The sequence below is a fragment of the Heptranchias perlo genome, chromosome 20 (assembly GCF_035084215.1).
Source record: "Heptranchias perlo isolate sHepPer1 chromosome 20, sHepPer1.hap1, whole genome shotgun sequence".
Lineage (NCBI taxonomy): Eukaryota > Metazoa > Chordata > Chondrichthyes > Hexanchiformes > Hexanchidae > Heptranchias > Heptranchias perlo.
This window is the reverse complement of record NC_090344.1, coordinates 3,337,155-3,354,982: the sequence shown is the minus strand read 5'-3', so window position 1 is coordinate 3,354,982 and position 17,828 is coordinate 3,337,155. Positions and strand designations below refer to the sequence as shown.

Genomic DNA, 17,828 nt, shown 5'->3' with positions numbered 1-17,828 from the left:
TGGTTAGGCTGCGGTTAGAATATTGTGTCAAGTTTTGGGGATCTTACACTCGGAAGGATGTCAATGCCATGGAGAGAGTGCAGAAATGATTCACTGAAATGTGAAATATCAGTGACGAGAGACTTTAGATATGAGGAGAGATTAGAGAAACTCGGACTCTTTTCATAGGACAAAGAACGGTAAGGGGAGATCTGAGGGAGGTGTTCAAAATTTGATTATGGGCATTGTCTAAATATGTTAGGTACACTCAATGTCTCCCAAGGTCTGTGTACAGGGGAGGATCAGATGGGTTTATCTCATCATCTTCGGGTTAAATTTGTTCTCATCGAGGTGAGCACCCAGTGTCAACACTCTCCAGTCAGGTACAGCACGGGTTAGATACAGACTAAAGACCCTCTGCACTGCACCATCAAACACGCCCAGGGCAGGTACAGCACGCGTTACATATAGAGTAAAGCTCCCTCTTCACTGTACCACCAAACCCTCCTCGGGTATGTACAGCACGGGTTAGATACAAAGTAAAGTACCTTCTAAATTGTCCCATCAAACACTCCTGGGGTATGTACAGTACGGGTTAGATACAGAGTAAAGCTCCAGCAGGACTGCCCTATCAATCACACCCAGGATACCTACAGCACAGGTTAGACACAGAGTAATGCTCCCTCTACACTGTTCCATCAAATTCTCCCAAGGCAGGGACAGTACGGGTTAGATAGAGAGTAAAGCTCCCTCTACACTGCCCCGTCAAACACTCTCAGGGCAGGGACAGCCCGGGTTAGATACAGAGTAAAGCTCCCTCCACACCCTCTATGCTGTCCCATCAAACACACACAGACCATAGTGAGCAGGGTTTCTAGGCACTGCAGTGAAGTAAAAAAGAAATGCCATTCAGCACATCTGGTCCTGTCCTTGTCCTTTTAAAGGTGGAGAGCTGGGACATCCTGTCTCAAAACAAATCCCACTTGTTCAAAGTGAGAATCCCAGGGGAAGGGTCAAGATCCAGAGTGTGAAATGCCGGTCTGAAATGCCGGCTTTTTCTAAAGTCATGACGCTGATCAAAGTCTGCATGAAATTTTCTTGCTATTTCTCTCATGATTTGCAAAATATCTGCTGCCTGACACTTTAAATGTTGCTAATCTTTAACTGTAGCTCACAGTGTCCGAACAGTCACTGTTATCATTGGCCTTTTATGTATCTTCTTGCACTCCGTTTCCTGAACAACACCAGCTGATCACAGCATCGCTTTCTTCAAGTTGAATCCCAGTGTGAAAAAATGAACAATTTCAAAGCGAAGCAACGTGTGCAAGATTGGAAGGAGAGTGCGAGAGGAGATAATTGGCTTGGATCAGTGATCTCTTGAGCATTCAGACATTCATTATCTGAAAGAAGCACGGAGATTATATTTTTGTCTAGATTTATCAGTGTAGAAAAGAAGCAGGGAGTTGAGATCCTTTTGTCCATTGATCCTGCAACATACAAAATCCTTCGCCTCTCAATGCCCAGCATCTTTCTTTCCAACTCCTTGCTCTGCAGGGAAGTCTTGGTTTCATTAATTCTCCGTGTTTGCAACAAACATCTAATTCACCTGGCAGATCTCCTTATCTGCGGATCGATGCACTTGTCTTCGGGTGGGTGCAACAAAGGTTCACTAGATTGATTCCTGGGATAAGAGGGTTGTCCTGTGAGGAGAGATTGAGTAGAATGGGCCGATATTCTCTGCAGTTTACAATAATGAGGTGATCTCATTGAAACATATAACATTCTTAGAGGGCTTGACAGGGTACATACTGGGATGTTGTTTCCTCACGCTGGAGAGTCTAGAACTAATGGTTATAATCTCAAGATAAGGGGCCGGCCATTTTGTAGAGAGATTTCTTCACTGAGAGGGTTGTGAATCATTGGAATTCTCCACCCCAGAGGCCTGTGGATGCTGAGCCATTGAATAGATTCAAAACTGAGGTAGATAGATTTTTGGACACAAAAGAACTCAAGGGATATGTCGGGAAAGTGGAGTTGAGGTCGAAGATCAGCGATGACCTAATCAAATGGCGAAGCAGGCTCCAGGGACTGCATGGCCAACTCTTGCTCCTTTCGCTGATATTGGTCCGCTGGAAAAGCAGATCTTGCCAGCTGTTTTCAAACTTTTTGCCTGAACAGGGACTTGAACCCTGGACCCTCAGATCACTACCTGTTTTAAAAGTCTGATGCTCTACCGACTGAGCTATTCAGGCTCGCTGTCAAATTGGTTTCCATCATACAGATTCATGGTAGGACTCAGAATTATCCTTGTCGCTGTCGAATTCGGGGGAGTATCACTTTTATCCAATTTTCAGCAACGTGTTGAGGATAATCCTTGTTTCTGTTGAACATGATGTCAGAAACATGGACAGCGAACTCGTGAGTTTACAATTCTTCTTGTTTGTACAAAATGTCTTGTCATTCCTCAGCAGCAATAAAAATAAAACACTTTACCCAATGGCTCCAAAGCTAAACTTGTTCCACACGGGAGCTGGAAAACGCCTCTCGACCTTTCAGCCGATCAACAATTGAAAGCTGAATAATTTCACCCGTTACACCGTGACACCAGGCAACAGATTTGCCTCCCGAATTTTCCCTCCACGACACTTCAAACCGATGAATGCCTGCTTCACGGAAAGAAGAATTGTGTTTTGGGTCTTTAGATTTAAACATCTCGTGCCGGCCGCTTTACCATTTCAGCTCTCGCCAATCGCCCCCTCTCCTCTTATGAACAAATAAACTCTCACCTGCTGTTGCAAGACGGGAGGCCAGAGGTGCCTCAGTGCCCACATGGGGTCATGAAGAAGTCGATGCGTTATGGAACCAGTTGTACCTTCAACTCCAGTCAAAATGTTGAGAAGGTTCAACTACTTTAGATGGCGCTGGAGCTCACAATCTCGGCATTTCTCGAGCATATAATTATTGTAGAAATAACGCGCGCTGACCGATTGCGCCACTGGAGCCGCGCACGGTCTGTGTCACCAGTGCTCCCATCAAACAGCTTCATCCTCGGTCTCTCAATTATCGCTTCCTGATCTTTCCCACACAGAAGCCTCCAACCAAGAGGCGATTCGTTAAACATCCGCAGCGACATTTAAAAGCCGTGGAACCTGAAACAAAACCCCAGACGATAAGAAATTTTAATTATATTATTATTATTAACTTAAGGACAATTATTTTCATGCTACTTTGAGGATTTGGGGAAATTGGGAGCTGAAACGAAGGAACTCTCTCTGAGCTGTCGTTGATTGAAGAGATGGGCGTTATTTCATTTGAAAACCGAGGTTCGGAACTTTCTGATGGAGAAGAGTGACAGAAGATTTTGGTTAGTGGCAGTTGCCGGGGAGATCGAGAGGAGAGGGAGAAAAGTCAAAGTCACAGCTGTGACAGCTCAAGTGCTCCGCTTATCTGTAATATTTAGAAAGTAATGTACAGTACAGGACAAACCAGTTTGGTATCGGTTATCAAAAATGCTAAAAGTCCGGGGTTCAAAGGTGGATTTGTGAAGAGGGAACGGATTTAAACGCCAGACCGAAATCATTCCCCATGAATCTGAAGCGTCTTACGGAAAACAGCAGTGCGAACTGTTATGTTCGTGTCATGACTTGAAAGACCCTCCAATTACCGACAGTATCTTTGAACGAGTTGTGCAGCCAAACCGCGATTGAAGCCGCTTTGCATTCGTCAAACGTGTAGGTGACGATATTGAGAGTGATAAGGGATGTTTTCAATTATTTGAAATCTCACCATGTGACCCGAAGATTGACGGCAGAATCGAGTTTTTCCTTTAAGTCCTGAATTGAAGGGAAAGGCGCTGCAAACAAGTCGGAGAAATGAAGAGCGGAAAATGTGGATGAAACTTGCAAGAGTGAAAATCCCTGCATGTTGGAAGACCCAGTCCCCAGTGGTGGAGAGGATTGGTATTTCAAGCTGTTTCACAGCTCACACACACACCATTGGTTCATTTAATCACCTTCAACAACTCGATGACATCATCACTTAATCTTCTATACACAAGGAAATACAAACCTTGTCTGTGCAACCTGTCCCGCACAACTTAACTATTTTAGCCCCGGTATCATTCTGGTGAATCTGCGCTGCACCCCCTCCAAGGCCAATATATCCTCCCTGAGGTGTGGTGCTCAGAACTGAATGCAGTACTCGAAATGTGGTCTCAGAAGAGTTTATATAACTGTAACATAGCGTACACCCCTTTGAATTCCAGCTCCCTTTAAGATGAAGGCCAACATTCAATTAGCCTTTTGGGTTATTTTTTGCAAATGTCCACTGACTTTTAGTGATTTCTGCACTTGGACCCGAAAACATCTTTCCTCCTCCACAGTTCCGAGCTTATCATCAGTTAGAAAATATTCTAACCTATCTTGCTTAGGTCCAAAGTTCATACTTCCCCATATTGAAAGATTGAACAGACTGGGGCTCTTTTCCATAGGAAAGAGAAGGCTGAGGGCTGAGCTGATTTCGGACTTCAAGATTATGCAAGGGTTTGATAGGTCAGATGTAGAAAAGGTGTTTGAACTTTTGTTGGTGATGATTCCAAAACTTGGGGCCATAAATAAAAGTCACTAATTAATCCAATATGGCATTCAAGAGAACCATATATACCCAGAGACTCGTTAGAATGTGCAACTCGCTACCTCAAGAAGTAGTTAAGACGAATCGCATGGATGCGTTTACGGGGAAGCTAGATAAACACATGGAGGAGAAAGGAATACAGGAATAAAAGGGTTTGCTCATAAGGTTAGATGAAGAGGCGTTGGAGGAGGTTCGTCTGCAGCATAAACACCGGCATAGTCTAAGTGGGCCGAATTGTCCGTTTCTGAGATGTACATTCTATGTAATTCTATGTAAGCTCCATCTGCCACAGTTTTACCAACTCACTTAATCTATCAATTTCTCTTATAACTTTATGCTCCGACCTGCACCACTCACTGTGCCTCCTAACTTGGTGTCGTCGACAAACTTGGATATGCGGCTCTCATTCATTCATCTACGTCATTTAAGCATATAGTAAAAAGCTGATGGGCCGGAACAGATCCCTGGGGGACACCACTAATCACATCCTGTCAATTTGAGCACAGATCCATTATCCCTACTCTCTGTCTCCTAACTCCCAACCAACTCCCTACCCATGTCTATGGGTTGCTTTAATTTCCATGTGCTCCCATTTGTGTTAACAGTCTCTCATGTGGCACCTTATCGAATGCCTCTGGAAGTCAATATACATAAAACACCCAGAGACACTCCATTATCTACCACGTTATTATATCTTCAAAAAGTTCAACTAGTTTCGTTGGACTTGACTTCGACTTTACAAATCCATGCTGGCTCTCTCTGATCAATTCATGTGTATCCAAGTGCTCAGTCATTCTTTCCCTAATAACATATACTGGTAACTTCCCCACAACAGACGCCAGAATAATAGGTCTGTAATTTTCTACTTTATCTCTCCTCCCCTTCCAAAATAATGGAGTGACAGTGCCAATTTTTCAATCCATGGAACAATTCCTGATTCAAGAGAGTTTTGAACGATCATGACTGAAGCATGTACAATTTCCTCACCGATTCCTTTTCATCCCCTGGGATGGTAACCATCAGGTCCTGGAGATTTGTTTATCTTTAGTCCAATTACTTTCTCCATTACCATTATTTTACTTGCACTGAATCCCCTTGATTTATTTTCAGTTTTCCTCGTGTCTCTGGGATATTACCCTCATCCTTTTCTTTGAGTGTTTAGCAAGTCTGCCATTTCCTGATTTTCAATTACAATATCGCCCCCATCCGTCTTTCAGGGGCCCACATTACTCCAAGTCACCCTTCTTTCTCGTTGTGTACTGTTAATACCGTGAGAGTTGTCCGTATTTTCCTTCACAAGTTTTTCTCGTTTTCCCGTTTTGCACCTCTTAAGATTTTTTAAAATTTCAGCACCACAATAAACAACACTTCGCTGTGAAATTTGGTTCATTAGTTCTTCAGTGTCAGAGCGAGAATTGTCTGATACTCTAATTTATTTAATGTAACAAACAAACACAAGCAAACATATCCATCCGTGTATCAGCGCTCTGATGGACACACACAGATAAACACAGACTGAAACGCAGTCAGTATCGGGATTCACAGGGAAACGGGCAACCGAAACAGACAAAGATGGAACAGTCTGAACCCCCAACAGAATGTGACGTGTGGCTGATAGATATTAATGAGAGGAGGTGAAAACCACAGCCAGAAATTTGCTCCGTGGCTTAGTTGGTTGAAGCGCTTGTTTGGTAAACAGGAGATTCTGGGTTCAACTCTCAGCGGCGCCTTTGTGTAATTTATGATGTTGAGTGAATCTGATATGCGAAAACAGACAGTGTGGTGTTTGTCCTTGTTCAGAGAGTCAACACAGAATTGATCAAAATGTTTCTTCAAAAATGCCCTTTCAATTTTCAGATCGACCTCTCATGGAATGTGACCGTAGCACGTCAATGAAAGAACACGTTCTTGTCTCTGGGCTGGTCGGGGGATAATTCTCGATTCGAGAGTCGAAGCCCGAATTTAACCCGGGACTTTTGATCTTGACCTGCGGTTCAAACTTTTGCAAAGAGGGGAAAGAAGTCCCCAGATCACTCCACTTGAATCTCAAGCACCTTCGGAAGAAGTTCAGTTCAAACAATCAGGACTTGAAAGGCACCTCAATGACCTGCACTTTCATTGAACGAGCTTTGCTTACAATTGCATTCGACCTTGAAACCGCTCTGGGCTTTCATCTCACTGAAGCAGAGTGTGGCCGCTTTGTATCTGTGAGCATGTCAGTGACGAGGTTCGCTTTGATATTGGTCGCTTACAAATTTTAAAATTTCACCAAGCATCGGGGAAAAGAAACCGAGAATCGAATTGTCCCTGTAAGTGATGAATTGAAGGGATTGGTGCTCCAAGCAGATCTGGAAAATGCGCAGTGCAGTCGCTCAGGAATTCCAAATCCACCCTCTCGCCACTCAGCGATCATATTAACTGAGCTTTACTCTGGCCCAGTGTCACCGCGCTGAAATCGAGTATTTATTAGGCACGTTTCTCTTAACTTCATAGTTGCTGATTTAAGAAGCTTGCAGGATTTTCACTCCTGCAAGCTTCAATCATTCATTTTGGACTGACAGTAGACAAATGTTATATTGGTCACTGCAACCTCAAAGGTTAGCTGAGTGAATTATTGTTTCAGTCGGTAAATTCTTCACCTGTCTCGTGGTGCTATCGTTTGACGCGAAGGTTTGATGGTTTGAGCCCTAATTTTATTTTCCCTAAGGATTCATCACCTCAAAGTTCCAGGGTTTCAATGTGTGTTTTGTCTGCAAGAAAATGTACCGTGATGATTGCCGGCTGAGCAGGGCTGATATTCCACCATTTACCCTGCGGTCGGAGAGCAGGCACATCAATCATATAAAGGAATGGAACATTGACTTCACAGAAATCATAATTCATAACACATTTATTTTAAGCGGGTTTATTTTAAATGAGTTAACGCCTGCCTTAAATGGTCGACTCAGGACTGTCAGACAAAGAGGTTAAATCTTCAGAGAATAATTACCACAGTCATTTTTAGACTGGATGCCGCACGGCCACTTTGCTATCAGTGAACAGAGCCAAGAAAGACCAAAGTGCCGTTTGTCCCTCTCAGTGTGGCCCTGAAGGACTGTGTCCAGGTTGAAGTTCTGTTCCAATCGGACGATCCTCCCCCAAGATTGTCCTTTCTGAGCTCCAGTCAGGTGATGCTAAACACTCAGGTGGGAAAGACCAAAATCTACAACAAGATGTTTAAAACAAAGCTGATTTATTCAGCATATATCCAGAAAATTAAACTCCAGCCCAGTTATAGGGGTTATTAACATCAGAAGAAACAAACCCGAAATGTCAGAATGAAAATGGTTCAGTTCTGGATGGGATTAACAGCAGAATCCAACTCCTGCAGTCACTTTTGAACTCCCTGGTGTCTCAGCACGTGTGATGACTGAGTGAATCCCTTCCCACACACGGAATCATGGAATCATAGAAAATTACAGAACAGAAGGAAGCCATTCGGCCTATCGTGTCTGTGCCGGCCGAAAAAGAGCTATCCAACTTAATCCTACTTTCCAACACTTGGTCCATAGCCCTGTAGATTACGGCACTTCAAATGCACATCCAAGTACTTTTTAAATGAGTTCAGGTTTTCTGCCTCGACCACCCTTTCAGACAGTGAGTTCCAGACCCCTAACAACCTGTCCGCTTTTGTGTATCCTGTTACTTTTTCACCGCTATCCGGAAGTCTATAAACAACTCCCACCAAAGTCTTGTATTCTATTCTGTTACTCATTTCTGCGCAAAGCCTTTCTACTGCGTGCTCACCTTTACTGATATCTCTTCTTTCCAATGCAGTAATAGTATCCCTCATCAATATCGCTACTCCACCGCCTTTTCCAATGTCCCTATCCTTTCCAAACGGCTTATAACTTGAAATATTTATCTCAGTCATGCCCAGTTTGTCGTCAGGTCTCAGTGATGAGCACTACGTCATGCACTATAAGCTTAATTTACGCTTCTAATTCACTTGTTTTATTTCTTATGCTACGTACATTAGTGTATAGAACATTTAATTGGGCATTGGAACTTGTCCGACCTTTATGCCCTGATGTTGTGTTTAACATCCTTGGTAAATAAGGTTGGTGAGCTGCAGACACAAGTGGTAACATGGGATTATGTTATAGTGTCAATAATGGAGACCTGGCTCAAACAAGCGGAGGAGTGGCCACTTCGATATTCCAGGCTACAACGTATTCAGGAAAGGCAGGGGAAAAAAGGAGGGGGGGCGGGGCTGGAGGGGAGCAGGCACTATTGATCAAAAATACTGTGACAGCGGTAGAAAGGGTTGACATGCTTAAGGGTTCAAAGGCAGGATCTATTTGTTTAGAATTAAGGAACAATTGAGGAGCTATTACGCTGCTGGATGCATTCTATAGGGGAACCAAATATTGGGAAGGAGATAGAGGAGCAAATTGGCAGGTAAATTGGAGAAAGATGCAATAATTTTAGAGTAGTGATAAAAGGGAACTTCATTTATCAGAATATAGACTGCGAAATAGCAGTGTAAAAGTCAAAGAGGGCGAGCAATTCCTGAAATGTGTACAAGAGAAATTTCTTAATCCGTATGTTTTCAGCCCAACGAGGAAGGAAGCAGTGTTGGATTTATTTAGGGGAAAGAAGTGGGGCAAGTGGAGCATGATTCTCTGGGGGAGCATTTGCAGCAGGTTTAGTGTAGTTATGGAAAATGCAAGGAAAAATCAGGGAGGAAAATACTCAACTGGGAAGAGCGAATTGCAGCGAGTTGAAAAGGGATCGGGTCCAGGTGGATTGGAATCAAAAATTGGCAGGTAAAACAGTAAATGAGCAATGGGAGGCTTTGAGTGAGGAGATAGTTCGGGTACAGACTGGACACATTATTACTCGGGGAAAGGTTGGGCATGGAAATCTCGAGCTCCCAGGATGACAACAGAGTATTTGAGACAGCATTTTGTGCATTCTGACGACCAATGTCCGGACAGGTGTGCCCGCGGTTATCAACCACAACCTCGTCACCTCCACGCTGACAGATAAAAAGCGGCCACATTCTGCTTCAGTGAGATGAAATCCGAGAGCGGTTTCAAGGTCAATTGCAATTGCAAGCAGAATGCATTCAGAGGACGTGAGATCATTGAGATACCTCCAAACACCCTGCCAGTTTGAACAGCAGCTCAAGATCAAAAGTCTGGGGGGGGGGGGGGGGGGGGGGCGGGGGGAATGAGGGCTCGTCCGGGATTTGAACCCGGGATCTCTCACATATTTTAAACAACAAACCCGAAGCGAGAATCATACCCCGAGACCAACGAGCCCGCTGGAAAAAAAAAGCAACAAGTAGTGGTTTCTGAGTATCAGCGGCCACTTTCCCCAAATCTCCCTTGAAGTACCTTGAACAAAAATGTGTCCGGACATTAGTGAAGAATCATAAAGCCAATTTCTTCACTGTTGTGTTTTGTTTAGGTCTCCTTACGCTGATAAAGATGATTGGGGACAGTTGATGAGTTATGGGTGTGAGGGCGCAGAAACTCCGGTGTGAGGGCGCAGAAACTCCGGTGTGAGGGCGCAAATACTCCGGTGTGAGGGCGCAGAAACTCCGGTGTGAGGGCGCAAATACTCCGGTGTGAGGGCGCAGAAACTCCGGTGTGAGGGCACAGAAACTGCGGTGTGAGGGCGCAGAAACTCCGGTGTGAGGGCGCAGAAACTCCGGTGTGAGGGCGCAGAAACTCCGGTGTGAGGGCGCAAATACTCCGGTGTGAGGGCGCAAATACTCCGGTGTGAGGGTGCAGATGCTCGGATTTAAGGGTGCAGATACTCGGATGCAGGGATTTGTTGCCGCGACTGAAATGCGGCTTAGAACTGTTGTTATTATCCAAGGCAGCGCTGCAGGATCCTTTCATGATCTCTCACAAATCAACTGAAACCCATCGGAATGTGAATACAATTTTGCGTTTCCAAAATAAAAGGGAGTGACATTCATTGTGGAAACAGTCTGGTGTCGGTCACTGCAGAAATATCCATGTCAGAGTGAAGCGCCTCTCCTGCAACCTTCGGACCTTGTCTGTCAAGAAGAATTCAGATTTCCGCGAAGCCAATCACAGGTCAAATGATGGAAGATAGGCCGTGCTCAGCTGGCCATCGAAACCGGGCATTTGTTTTGCAGCCAAAACAAACATCAGAACCAGGAAATGCGATACCCTGAAAATAAAAGTTTCCCTAGCGTCCCTGGGTGGGATCGAACCACCAACCTTTCGGTTAACAGCCGAACGCGCTAACCGATTGCGCCACAGAGACAACACCCGTTTGCTGTTGAACTCCTGATTCAACGAACTAAAAATTCAGGTTGCAGCGATCAAAATAAATTCTCTCTACTATCAGTTTACTTTTCCAAAATAAAGTGTGTGAAGTTTGCACGAGTGAAAATCTGTGCTCTATTATTCCTGAACATTAAACTCACCTTGTCATTGAACACCTGAATGTTGGAAGACTCAGTCCCCTCGTGGTCGAGAGGATTGATTTCTCGAGCTGTGATTCGCCAATCTCCATTCCAGTAATATTCAGGTTTACTGAAAATGAGATGAGATGAAATGAGCAGGTCCGACGAGCAGGTCTGTGACACGACTCGGTGTTTACAAAGATGTCTCTTGCACTGACAGTGAAGCGGACGACAGTTTTCACTCTTAAACCAGTAACCATGATGTTCAGAAAAAGTGTGGCCGAGAAATACCCGATTTCAGCGCGGTGAAACTGGGTCAGAGTAAAGTTCAGTTCATGCGATTGCCGAGTGGCGAGAAGGTGGATTTGGAACTCCTGTGCGGCTGCACCGCGAGTTGTCCAGATCTGCTTGGAGCGATATTCACTTCAATTCATCACTGACAGGGACAATTTGATTCCAAGATTCTTTTTCTCTGCTGCTTGGTGAGATTTCAAAAGCTGTAAACGACCCACACCGACCCCAAACTCGTCACTTCCACTCTGACAGATGTAACGCGGCCACACTCTTCAATTCAGTGAGATGAAAGCCGGGAGCGATTTCACTGTCGAATACAATGGCGAACAAAACTCATTCCAAGAAAGTGCAGGTCATTGAGGTGCCTTTAAATTCCTGATTGTTTGAACTGAACGTCTTCCCAAAGCGTTTGAGATTCACGTGGAACGATTTGGGGACTTATTTTCCATCTTTGCAAAAGTTTCAACCGCAGTTCAAAATCAAAAGACGAGGGCGGAATGAGACGCCTTCCTTAAATTTGAGAACCAGGGAAGCAGACTTTAGAGCAAGGTTCTGTTCATTGAGAAAAAGCAGATACAATATTCATTCCGGAACGATCCAGAATCTGATCAGCTCGAAAAGTAACGGTTACCCCGTGATTTGAACACGCAGCCTTCTGGTGACGCAATAAGTCATGAAGATTGAAGCAGGAAGTTGAAAAGTGGGAATTGATAGATTCAGTGAGTGGGCAAAACTTCGGCAAATATAGTTCAATGGGGGGGTGAGCGAGATCATCCAATTTAAATCTAAGAAAGATAAATCAGAATGTTTTCTAAATGGTGAGAAACTGGGAACTGTGGAGGAGCAGAGAGATTTCGGAGTCCAAGTGCAGAAAGCGCTACCAACGAGCGTACAGGTCCAGAAATTAATTAAAATGTCCAATGGACCGTCAGTACGGCCGGTTAACTCAGTTGTTTCGAGTGTGTTATAACGCCTTAATCACGGATTCGATTCTTATAATTTACTTTATTTATTTTGGCTTTTTATAACTTTTAAAATCGAAGCTTACAAAAAAATGTATAAAGACAGATTCGAGGGGACAGTTTTTTGAATAACATCCATTCTCACTTTGCCCCTGGACCGGAGAAACACGTCTTTCTTTTTATTCAGGTTTTTTTTAGCAACTGACCCTGTGGTGCAATGGCTAGTGTGTTGGACTTCTACTTGTTTTGTTTGATAAGCCATTCAAAGGCTGTGGATTCGAGTTGCAACGGCGTTGGATTTTAGTTCGGGAGCTGGGAAGTGAAATTTTGCAGCAAAACCGCAACAGGATCATTAATGTCCGTCAAGGATGTGAAACTGCCCCCGACACTTCATCTTACACAAGTGGCTCCAGTCCCACCCGAATTCATGATTCTTAAACCACTCTGAGCTGGATTGGCGAAACACTCTCAAGAAGGAGACTCAACATCTGCTCAGACCGAAAGTCAATCTGCTGGACTTCCGGCTCTCTCAGACTGCATGTTCCTTCAGACAGGTTTCCACTGGACACATTCATCCTGCTGCCGTGGCAGCATTGGTGCTTCAGGGGTAGAATTCTTGCTTGCAGTAATTCTATTCCTGTAAAACTAGCTCCTGAAGTGCAGGATGGAAAGTATCCTGGCTGAGCGGCCTCTGGCGCTGGTTTAAAGCTCCAGTTAAATCCCACGATTTGAAGATGTATCAAAGTCATAGTTTGTGTCTCTAAAACCGCAGCCTCCCTCCTGTAAACAAGTAATACCAAACATCTCATCTGCTCTTGCAACCGCATAGTCCGGAGGAACCACATGGCAATTCAGATAATTAAATGAATTGTGGAACACATCAATTGTACCTTCAACTCCGGTCGAAATGTTCTCAAACAAAAGGTTTGTTTGATCTTACTGAGATTCGAATTAAAAAACCCGGCATTTCCTGAGCCTATAACTCAAATAAGGACTGATTGCGCCGCTAGAGTCTGGTCACTCTGATCACCTGTCACACTCTGCTGGAAAGAATCTGAAGGTGAGATTTGCTTACCTGTGGAAACGTGTCCAGTCACTGTGATGAAACTAATATCTGCACTTTCACTTTCAGCTTCTTTCACATCCTCTGCTCCATTGCACTGCAATCGGGATTTCTGTGAACAGGTCAAAATGGATATTTGCAGAAATTCTGTCAGTGGTAAAATTAGAATCGAGAAACGCACCAAACATTGAAACCAGCGATTTAAACCACGAGCTCACAGTTCCACAAAACAAGGCCTGTCTTTAAAGGTCTGTTTAATGATCGAATAAATTAATTGGAAGCCATTTGACCGCATTTGCCTCGTGCTGGGGTTGTTCGCCTTAGAGCAGAGAAGGTTCAGAGGAGATTTGATTGAAGTGTTCAAAGTCATGAAGAGTTTAGATAAAGTAAACAAAGAGAAGCTGTTTTAATTGTCGGAATGGTCGGGAACCAGAGGACACAGATTTGAGGTGATTGCAAAAGAACCAAAGGCGATATGAGGAAAAACTTAATGACGCAGCGAGTAGTTCTGATCTGGAATGCACTGCTTGAAAGGGTGGTGGAATCAGATTCAATCGTGACTTAAAAAAGGAATTTCAAGGGGAAAAATACAGAGCACCGGGAAAGGGCCGGGGAATGGGACTAATTGGATGGCTCTTATAAAAAGCCGCCACGGGCTCGATGAGCCGAATTGCCTCCTTCTGTGCTGCAACCATTCTATGATTCGATGGACAGAAGCGGTCTGAATGAATGGGCGATCGGTTGTGGGGAGCAGGGAAATTTTCGACTGGTTGTCCGGTTGTGTTACTGACGGCTCCTTGTTCTCGGATTATGGTTTTCATTTTGGCCGTTTCAATATTTGATATGTGAGAGGTCCCCAGTTCAAATCCCAGAACCCTCCTGTTTCACTATTTCCAGTGAGGATTCACTCATTTCTTTCTCACATCTTTTCAGCGTTGCAGAAAGCAGGATTGATTTAATTCTCGAGCATATTTGAGGACAAGGGGTCGGAATGCAGCCGGTTTATCGACGCAACACACATGGAGAAAGTAAAATGTCTCACGGCGGTTTGCAGATTGAAACTGAAGGTGAATTTATCCCAATTCAGGCGATCTCAGAGGTGCAGAATAAAAATGCTCCTTAATTGGTCGGGAAAACGAACCCTGTTCCCTCGCGTGGTAAGTGCAAATTCTACCAGTGAAACAGCAACGTTTGCATGGAATCGGGCTCTCCGTTTCCAGTTGGAAACCTGTTTGAAACAACATATAATTTCACAAATCTCCTCTGAGTACCTTGCACATTCTGATTTACAGCCCTGCATTACCAGCACTCGCTGCTTGTGATGGCCGAGTGGTTAAGCCGTTACATCTAAAACTCGACAGGGTCTTTCGGTGAAACATTGGAATGCTGCTCGCGGCGCTATTATTTACAGTTTTGTTCAATGCTCAAATAAATATGAACTGGAGATAACGGACCGCATTTCCTTCTCTCAGACAGATCCTCCACCGCGGCAGAGCCTTTTAATTGGGAGCCCAATGGTCTCTTGCAAAATTTCAAGGTGCGTGAAGGAAACTTCACAATAATCCACAACTGGAGAATTGTGTCCAATTCTGGGCACCGCACTTTAGGAAGGATGTGAAGGCCAGAGAGAGGATGCAGAAAAGATTTACTGGAATGGTTTCAGGGATGAAGGACTTCAGTTACGTGGATAGACTGGCGAAGCTGGGGTTGTTCTCCTTCGGGCAGGAAGGTTGAGAGGAGATTTGACAGAAGTGTTCAAAATCATGACGGGTTTAGATAAAGTAAATAAACAGAAACTGCTCCCGTTGGCGGAAGGGTCGAGAACCAGAGGATACAGATTTACGGTGGTTGACAAAAGAACCAAAGGCGATATGAGGAAAAACGTTTTAAATCAGTGAGTAGTTATAATCCGGAATGCATCGCCTGAAAGGTTGGTGGAAGCAGATTTAATCATGACTTTCTAAAAGGAATTGGATAAGTATTTGAAGGAAAATATTTGCGGGTCGACAGGGAAAGAACGGGGGAATGGGACTAACTGGATTGCTCTTAAAGAGAGCCGGGGAAGGCTCAATGGGCCGAATGGCCTCCTTCTGTGCAGTAACGATTCTATGAATGTATGAGTCCATCTCTCTCAAGCTTCATTTCAAATTCTGCTATCTTGATAATCAAGCTTTTTTTCTATACTTAGATCTCTCAATCTCTCCCTGTCTCTGTCCCTCTGTGTTTTCCCCTGATGGACTTCTCAGGCTTCGTTGAACGGCTAAAGCTCATCGAACCTGCGACACCAGCAGTGAACGGTAAAGATCGAAAGACTGAGACGGTCGGAAAAGAAAAGGACCAACCCAGATGATGAATTCGCAGCCAATGTCCACATTTTGATGTCTCTTCGTCCTCATAGTGAAAACATCAGTACTTTTAGCCCAGTATAAAAACAAAGTCTTGTATTTAGAAAGCGCTTTTCACGACCTCAAGACCTCCCAAAGCGATTTACAACCAATGAAGTATTTTTGAAGTGTGGTCACTGTTATACTTGTGGGAGAGTGGATAATCTGCGGATGCCGAGACAGACAACAATGTAGCTTTAGAGCAATTAATTCTGCAAAGTCTCACTTGATAATACAACTCGCACATTCGAAACGAATGTGGTAAAGAGAGTCTAATATTGTTGATATGAAATAGTTAATGTACGGCTTCACATTGCCGTACATCGGAATAGAAAAAGTGATAGGATGGACAGAATGGTGGCCGATCGGCAGTGGGTGGCACAGAATTCTGCATTGGTTGCACCCCTCTGTTATCAGTGGCTCGTTGGTCTTGGGGTATGATTCTCGCTTTGGGGATTTGCTGATTGTTATTTGAGAGGTCCCGGTCCAGCCCTGCGGTGTTACCATTTTTAGTTCAAAATCACTAATTGGCTTCTCACGTCTTGTCAGCGGTGTAGTCGGCAGGATTGTCTTAATTCCAGTGCATGGAGGACAGAATGCAGAGGTTCTGTCGACGACAACACACATGGAGAAAGGAAAATGTCTCAAGATGGTGTTCAGATTCAAGCTGAATGTAAATGTATCCCAATTCACGTGACCTCATGAATGGAGAACGAAAAATGCTCCTCTATTGGGTGGTGATCGAACCCGGGCCTCCCACGCAGACAGCAAGAATTTTATGACTGAAACAACAAAGTCCACACAGCAGCCGGCGGCATGCGCTCAGTTCGAAACCTGTCTAAAAGAACATACAGTCTCAGAGTTCTCCTGTCAGAAACTTCTTCATTCTCTTCTGCAGCCGTGTCGGATTTGTCGCTTGCAGCTGCGATGACCCAATGATTAAGAAGTTGGACTTGCAATGTGATTTTCCAACCCAGCTTCGACGCAACACACGTGGAGAATAGAAAATGTCTCAAATGGTGCGCAGATTTTAGCTGAGGGCGAATGTCGCACAATTCACGCGATCGGATGAATGAAGAATGAAAATAATCCTAAACGAACCGGAAATCGAACCCCGGTTTCTCACGTGATAAATGAGAATTCTATCACCGAGACAGCAAAGTCAGCACATTAACAAGCTGCAAGTTTCCAGTTGGAAACCTGTCTGAGAGAACAAAGTGTCACAGATCTCGTGTGATAACCCTACGCATTCTGATTTATAGCTGTGCAGCATCGGTGCTTGCAGCTGCGATGGCCGAGTGGTTAAGGCGTTGGACTTGAAATCCAATGGGGTTTCCCTGCACAGGTTCGAATCCTATTCGCAGCGCTACTTTGTAAAGTTTGTTCAGTGTTCAAATTAATATGAACTTGAACGAACGGACCTTGTTCGCTCCCTCAGAGAGGTGCTCCATCGCCAACGACGCTTTTAACTCGGAGCCCAATGATCTCTTGCAAAATTGCAAGACACGTGAAGGAATCTCTCCCAAGCTCGATTCTAAATTCTGCTCGTTCGCAGAACTTGACATTTATACAACTTATTTCTATGTTTTAATCTCTCCCTGTCTCTGTCTCTTGACTTTGCCTGTTTTCTCCTGATGGACTTCTCAGGCATCGTGAACAGCGAAGAATGATGGAACCTGCAACACCAGCAGAGAAGGGTAAAGATGGAAAGACTGAGACGGTAGGAAAAGAAAAGGTGCAACCCAGCTGATGAATTCGTAATTAATGTCCACACGTTTATGTTTCTTCCCCTCACAATGAAAAAATCAGCAATTTGAGTACAGTACACTTATGGTAGAGTGTATAATATGCGGATGTTGAGACCGACAATCGAACCTTTGCCGTGGTGATGAAAGCGCCGAATCCTAAACACTAAACCCCAAGGAAACGCTGAAAATTGTTTGCTGCGAACAAGCAGAGCAACGCGGCCTTTCCTACTTGGCCTCTTTGTAATTCAGGTCATTTTCAAGCCAGACAATCTGCTCGCACAAAATGGCATTTTCTGTTCGAAATAATATCGCGACAGAGGTGATGTTCAGGCAATGACA

At 44.3% G+C, this 17,828-nt stretch overlaps 3 non-coding genes across 3 annotated transcripts; 1 reads left to right on the top strand and 2 right to left on the bottom strand.

The window, feature by feature from the left end:
• Nucleotides 1-2,146: 2,146 nt before the first annotated feature.
• Nucleotides 2,147-2,231, bottom strand: trnak-uuu (transfer RNA lysine (anticodon UUU)). Its single transcript is given in 2 exon segments — nucleotides 2,147-2,182; nucleotides 2,195-2,231. It is a non-coding gene; the product is annotated as a tRNA-Lys (tRNA).
• Nucleotides 2,232-10,822: 8,591 nt separating this feature from the next.
• On the bottom strand, nucleotides 10,823-10,896 carry trnan-guu (transfer RNA asparagine (anticodon GUU)). Its single transcript has one exon. It is a non-coding gene; the product is annotated as a tRNA-Asn (tRNA).
• A 6,129-nt stretch (nucleotides 10,897-17,025) lies between these two features.
• Nucleotides 17,026-17,107, top strand: trnas-uga (transfer RNA serine (anticodon UGA)). Its single transcript has one exon. It is a non-coding gene; the product is annotated as a tRNA-Ser (tRNA).
• Nucleotides 17,108-17,828: the final 721 nt, after the last annotated feature.